Raw genomic sequence first — 7,377 nt, forward strand, 5'->3', positions numbered from 1 at the left:
CACAATGGTTATGATGTCATGTTTGAAAAGACCAACTGCACTGTAATCAACAAAGAAAACAAATCCATAATATTCAAGGGAAAGAGAATGGAAAATGTCTATAAAATTAATTTCTCTGAACTCGTTTACCAGAAGGTGATTAGCCCTCTATCAGTGAATGATAAGAAATGGATGTGGCATAGAAGGTTGGGACATACTAACTGAAGGTTAATCTCTAAGCTTAGTAAGTTACAACTTGTCAAAGGCCTTCAAGACATTGACTATCATTCAGATGCACTGTGTGGTGCATGCCAGAAGGGAAAGATTGTGAAATCATCTTTTAAATCAAAAGACATTGTTTCAACCTCTAGACCCTTAGAATTACTCCATATTGATTTATTTGGACCAGTTAGTACTGCATCTTTATATGGAAGTAAATATGGATTGGTTATTGTTGATGATTACAACAGATGGACTTGGGTAAAATTCCTGAAAAGTAAGGATCATGCTTATGATGTATTCAGTAACTTCTGTACTCAAATTTAGTATGAAAAAGAAATGAAAATTTTAAAAGTTGGAAGTGATCATGGTGGAGAATTTGAAAATGAGACATTTGAAATCTTTTATGAAAAACTTGAAATTGTTCATGAATTTTCTTCTCCTAGAACTCCAAAACAAAATGGGGTTGTAGAAAGAAAGAATAGAACTTTACAAGAGATGGCTAGAACCATGATTCATGAAAACAATTTGGCTAAACATTTCAGGGCAGAAGCAGTGAATACAACATGTTATGTCCAAAATAGAATCCATATCAGACCTATCTTGGAGAAAACAGCATATGAACTCTTTAAGGGAAGAAGACCCAATATCTTTTACTTTCATCAATTTGGATGTACATGTTGTTATACCCTAATTTTGGACCTAAAAATACTTGTTCAATTCTTCTTTTCTTGCATTACAAGCCATTTGAGCTGGCTCTGATCAATTACATCTCTCTCTGCATTTTATTTCAATGTTATTTGCAAAATTCACATAGAAGGGTATTTTAGTCATTTCCTGCATTCAAACTCATTTTAATCCTTGAAAATTGTTTGAGTCTTTCAAATTGGTTTGTATAAATCCTTGTTTCAATTTCATGTCAAAATTCATTTCAAAAAAATATCAGTTGAGTCATTTTTAGTCAGTTTAGCCCCTAGGGCCATTTTAGTCATTTCCCATGTTAAAATTTCTTTCAATCTTTGAAAATTGGTTTGAGTCCTTTCAAATAGTTTGATAGGTTTCTACTTCAATTCTATGTCAAAGTCCATTTTAAAAAACTGCATTTGAAGTCATTTTGAGTCAGTTTTGCCCCTAGGGGCATTTTAGTCTTTTCATGTGTTAAAACCCTGTTTAAATTCTAAAAATTGTCTCTGAGTCTTTTAATTCGCTTGTATGAACTCTTGCTTTAATCCCTTGTTAAAAAATCCTTTTAAAATTGCATTCGAGTCGTTTTTAGTCGTTTTAGTCCCTAGGGGCGTTTTGGTCATTTCACATAAAAACTCTTGTCTGCTTCGTTGTTTTTAATCGTCTCGCTTTACGTTAATTTTCAATTTACTTTTTCAATTCAATTTTAGTTTTAATCTTCATATTTGTCCTTGTACTTTTGTTATTTGCATTTTAATCCCTTTTTAAGTTTGTTAGAGTCCAAGTGCCATGTGTCCAAATGCTATTGGTCCATAAAAGTTTGTTAGAGTCCAAGTGCCACATGTCTCTATCCTATTGGTCCAAGGCCAATGACTTAGCCTATAAATTGGTCAAAGGGTCAATTAATCATTTCACCAATGATTTTTCACAAAAACTCCACAAAAATCCAAAAATTCATAATTATTTTCCCTCAATTTTTTCCTCCCTTCTAACTAATTTCCTCCACCTCCTTCACCACCCTAACAAACTCTAACCACCTCCATCACCACCCTAACAAACTCTAACCACCTCCATCTTCACCTCTAACTAACTTTCCACCATAGCCAAAACCCTCACCAATCCTCCACAACCACCACCTTCAACCTCCATAACCACCACAAATTCATCTTCAACCTCTCTCCAACAACCTTTCACCACAATTATTCACGGAAAATAACAATTCAACATCCATAACCAAAGCCGAATCGCAACTTCCCCGATCATTCTTGAAATTCATCACATCACAAACAAGCGTTTTCGAAATCAAGGAAGAGGAAGAAGCTCCAATGTCGCAACAACAACAACGTTTTCAGCTCAGATCAAAGCAATCGCGTTCAAACATGGAGGGATGAATCCGAACAAACGCTGAACTATCCGAAGCTTCAACAACTGGATCGAACGCGAGCAATCTGGAATGATATCGAGTTGTGAAGAACGAAACCGAGTTCAGATTCTGCGGTGACAAACCGGCGGCGGATTCAAAGGGGAACCTCATACCGCAAGAACAAATGCGAGCGATAAACAGATTCGAATCGGAACCGGTTTCAATCTCAACAAAGCTAAGTTGGAACCAGATCGAAGAACGAAGGTAAGGTTTCAATCTCTGTATTTTCATTATTGTATGGAAGCTTGCGGCGAGATGTTGAAGATTTTTGAGACCGGATCTGTTATCAGTGTAAAAAACAACGTGGGAATGCGTATTTGTTTCTGAAAACAGAGTTGTTTTGGAACTCCAGCACGGTGGAGCACCACCGACCACCGTGCCGGAGAAATTTTTCCGGCGAAGTGAGCTTGATGATGGCCGCTGTTATGCTTGCAATGAAGAAAGGAGAGCAATTTGTTTTTTTTTTTAACGTGAAACTGCTTTTTGTCCTTCAAACCAACTTTATCTATTTTTGTTTAACCCATTAACCCATGGATCCAAACCGATCCAGCTTTTTCAACCCAGCCTGTTTTCAATTCTGCTAGGCCCAGCTGTGTGTGTATTCAGTTTTGTTGTTTGCACCCCCCAGTGCTGCTGTATGCACCCCTGCCATGCCCATAATTTCTTGAAAAAATTCTATAAAAATTCCTGTGTGTTTCTTTATTTTTTGTGACTCTTTTATGATAGTAGTTGTGTTGGAAAATTGATATAAAAATAGTATGGTGCTTTCTTGCTTTAATTGTGAGACTTTATGTAAAAAAACCTATGAAAATTGTATGACTTCGATGCCAATTCTTGATGGATATTCTTGATTCATGATATATAATTTTTGTGAAGGTTTTTCTGCTGTTTGAATGTGTTTTTGTTGTATGTTTGTGTATTGTGCCTAGTTGCTTGCTTTGCAAGATTTGTTCGTGAATAAATAATGTAAAATATGCTTAAATTCACTATTAAAATGCATGGTCTATCACATCCCTTTGATTCCCATTTTACAATCTGAGTTCATGTCTTTAAAATGTGTTAAAATATGAGGATTATAAGTCATGTGAACCTTGCATTTTGTAGTAGGATTTTAGCTCTATTTTATATCATTTTCGCTATGTTTTGTAGTATTTTTCTTGCTTTTGTTATAGTAATCTTTACTTGCTTTTACTTCTTGATATTGTCATGTGCCACTAACCCTTTTGTTTCATGTTTCTTAAGAATCCTATCCTCCATTTCCTCTTTATTTCTTGCACTTTAATTTTCATGCAAAGTTAGAATGTAAAGCTTAGGAAATTTTGTAATATTCTTCTTATGCCTTTAAATTTCTTGCAAGACCATAGCATGTAATTAGGGCATGATGTAATAAGGACAATGGACTCTAATGATGTACACCGACACAAGCACCGACACATGCACACACACCACTTTAGGCATATAGCTAGAATATGCATGTTTAGATGTATGTTTAGGATTGTATGTTTAGATGAATGTTTAGGCTTTATACTTAGAAAAATCATTTTCCAAAAAACTTGAACAAACTTCACCTAAATCATTTTCAAAATAAACCTTGGGATCAAAATCCCATTGTATTTTCCCTTTTCATTTTCTTAATCAAAATTCAATGAAAATAATCATACTTGACTTCTTTTGCAAAATAACTAATCAAACCTCACAATTTCATAAATCTCATGCCCTTGAGGCCTCTCAATCTCCATTCTTCAAAATCCAATTTTCAAACTTAAAATCAACCAACAAAAACAAAAACATTTTTGGAAGAGAACTACGGTGGATTTGATCCCTTAAACGGGTACGTAGGCAAGGAACAAAATTCCTTCAATTCAATTAAAATAAAATTCAAACACATTCTTCTCCCTCCAATTCTTCACTTAGAACACCTTTAGGCTTAATAACATCTTTCAAAATAGCATTTAAAAATAAATCGCGCGCGTAGAAATTAAAGACGGTTCCTATAGGATACTATAGTCGTTATGGGTGCCTAACACCTTCCCGTAGCGAAAACAACTCCCGGACCTCGATTCTCAAGGGTTTTGCTTACTTTTTCCCTTCCCAAGAAAAAATGAGATATCACCGGTTAAAAAGGTTCAAACGTAATCAATGTTTGACACCCGAAAACCAAGATAAAACAGCTGGCGACTTCACTGGGGAAATTCGAGAGTTACGCCTAGTCTTTATTTCCACGCTTGCGCTCTTTTTACTTATTTCTTTTACTTGCTTTCTTATGTGAATAAATGTTTAATTTCTTGCAAACGTGTGGGGTGAGAATATCAAAAGTCCTACACCCGGGCTGAGTGAACTTAGGATATAGGAGGGATATAATCGACAATTCATTCCGGGGGTTGCCTCGTGCTTTGGATTATGCTATCAATCCCACATAGCTGAGGCATTTTAGGGGTGATGTTGTCGGCGCGTGTTGTCGCGTTTAGGCACTTCACTTCTAATTGTTCTATGACGCTATGAACCGTAGATAACCGAACCCATCCATGGCCATTTTCTAGGATGTAGTGCGGAGGCTAAACCGAGTGTTGTCTCGAGTTTTAGTCGTCACGCGATACTACACTCAAGTTAGACCTTCTTACGGATAATCATGTAGCGAGTGTTTGTCTCGTGACACCATGATATACGTCGGAGAGGTTGCAACTTGGGAACCCTTTTAGAACCCGGTTACTATTTCCTAAAGCCCTAGTTTCACCGGACGCCGTGTCCACCCATGACTCCTCGACTTTGAACTTCAACCCACCATGTTTTCTCCGAACTTGAACATAATCATGCATTCATGCATACATGCATACATGCATAAACTTTTTCCATGCATTTATCGGAGGACTTAGACAAGTCATCTTTTGAACATCACGGATGTGAACACCAAGTGATACTATCTCAACTAAACTTCTAGTTTTGCTCAAGATCTTCAAATAAAATTGTGTTTCTCCGTGATGTTCACAACCACTTTGACAAGTCTTCTGACAAAAAAAGAGTCTTTTTGCATTTGCATATCATGCATCATATGCATCATTCATCGGTCACAAATGGCTTCCCGTGCTCATTGTCTCCTGGTTCTTCTGCCGCAGTCTGAAAGGTGGCTCGTGCTCGCAAGATTCACCAACCAGATAGAGTTTATCAGACAAGATTGTACAAGAGAAGAAACATGGCTAACCTTGAGGAAGAGAATGCCAGCCCCTCGGGCCAGCCCATCGAAGAGTCTAATCTGGACGAGATTTTGAGGCTCATCAAGAAGAGCGATTATAAAATTGTTGACCAGCTGCTGCAGACTCCATCATAGATATCCATCTTGTCTCTGCTCCTGAGCTCAGAAACTCACAGGAAAGTGCTGATGAAAGTACTGGAACAGGCCTATGTTGATCATGAAGTCTCTGTGGATCAGTTCGATGGAATAGTGGGTAACATCACTGCTTGCAATAACTTGGGGTTTGGTGACGATGAACTCCCCGAAGTAGGGAAACACCACAACTTGGCTCTACATATCTCGGTGCACTGCAAGTCTGACATGATATCCAATGTGTTGGTGGACACTGGATCATCCTTAAATGTAATGCCTGAATCTACACTAAGGCAGTTGAGTCATCATGGAATTTCTCTGAGGGGAAGTAGCTATCTGGTTAAGGCTTTCGACGGATCTCGCAAAGATGTTCTTGGGGAAGTAGACTTGCCAATTACCATTGGTCCTGAGACATTCCAGATTACTTTCCAGGTCATGGACATCAATGCTTCTTACAGTTGTCTCCTCGGAAGACCATGGATCCACGACGCTGGAGCAGTCACTTCTACTCTGCACCAAAAGCTCAAGTTTATGAGGAACGGTAAGATTGTCACTGTACATGGTGAAGAAGCATATCTGGTTAGCCAAGTGTCATCTTTCTCTTGTGTTGAAGCAGGGTCCGCTGAAGGGACGTCATTTCAAGGCTTAACTGTTGAAGGAGCAGAGCCCCGGAGGGCTGGTACTAGCATAACTTCATTGAAAGATGCCCAGAAGGCTGTTCAAGAAGGGCAAGCTGCTGGCTGGGGCAAAGTGATTCAGATTCTGGAAAACAAGCGTAAAGAGGGCCTTGGATTCTCCCCAACCTCTGGTGTTTCAACAGGGACTTTCTACAGTGCTGGGTTTATTAATGCTATTACAGAAGATGCTGCTGAAAGTAGTTACGTGCCTACATTTGTTGTACCAGGAGGCACTGTGAGAAATTGGGAGGCCATTGATGTTCCTTTAGTCATGCATGCTTCCATGTAATGTGTCTTGTTGCTCATGTTTTCTTTGTTTTCAAAATAACAATCCTTTCGCTCTGCCCAAGGCGAAAGTGATATCATTGTAAGGGCGTGTTTGTTTCGGCATTGCCGTTATCAATAAAAGTTATCGTCTTTCTCACGACTCTTTGTTTTTTTTACTTTTTAGTGCCTTTTTCTTGGAAATAATGGTAATGCCAGAAAAAACCAAAACATCTGTATTTTCTTATTAATTTCAAAAATCTGCATGAAAACTTTTTTTCTAAAATCATCCCAATCATATTATGCAGATTGAACCATAATAAACCCGTTGAACACAGTGACCCTATGGTTTCTCCAAATTTTGAATTCCCTGTATATGAAGCTGAAGATGAGGAGGATGATGAAGAGATACCGTATGAGATCACTCGACTGCTTGAGCAAGAAAGAAGAGCCATTCAGCCTCACCAGGAAGAGATTGAGCTTATCAACCTGGGCACTGAAGAAAACAAGCGAGAGATCAAGATTGGTGCTGCACTTGAGCCAGAAGTGAAGAAGAAGATCACTCAGCTTCTCCATGATTATCCAGATGTCTTTGCATGGTCCTATGAAGATATGCCGGGTCTAGATCCCAAGATTGTGGAACACCGGATTCCGACAAGACCTGAATGTCCTCCCGTCAAACAGAAGTTGAGGAGGTCTCGTCCAGACATGGCTCTTAAGATCAAGGCTGAAGTACAGAAGCAAATTGATGCGGGTTTCCTCATGACGGCTGAATATCCTGAGTGGATTGCCAACATCGTACCAGTGCC

Source organism: Medicago sativa, chromosome 7, assembly GCF_051527215.1.
Source record: "Medicago sativa cultivar Bolivia chromosome 7, Bolivia_mono, whole genome shotgun sequence".
NCBI classification, from domain to species: Eukaryota; Viridiplantae; Streptophyta; class Magnoliopsida; order Fabales; family Fabaceae; genus Medicago; species Medicago sativa.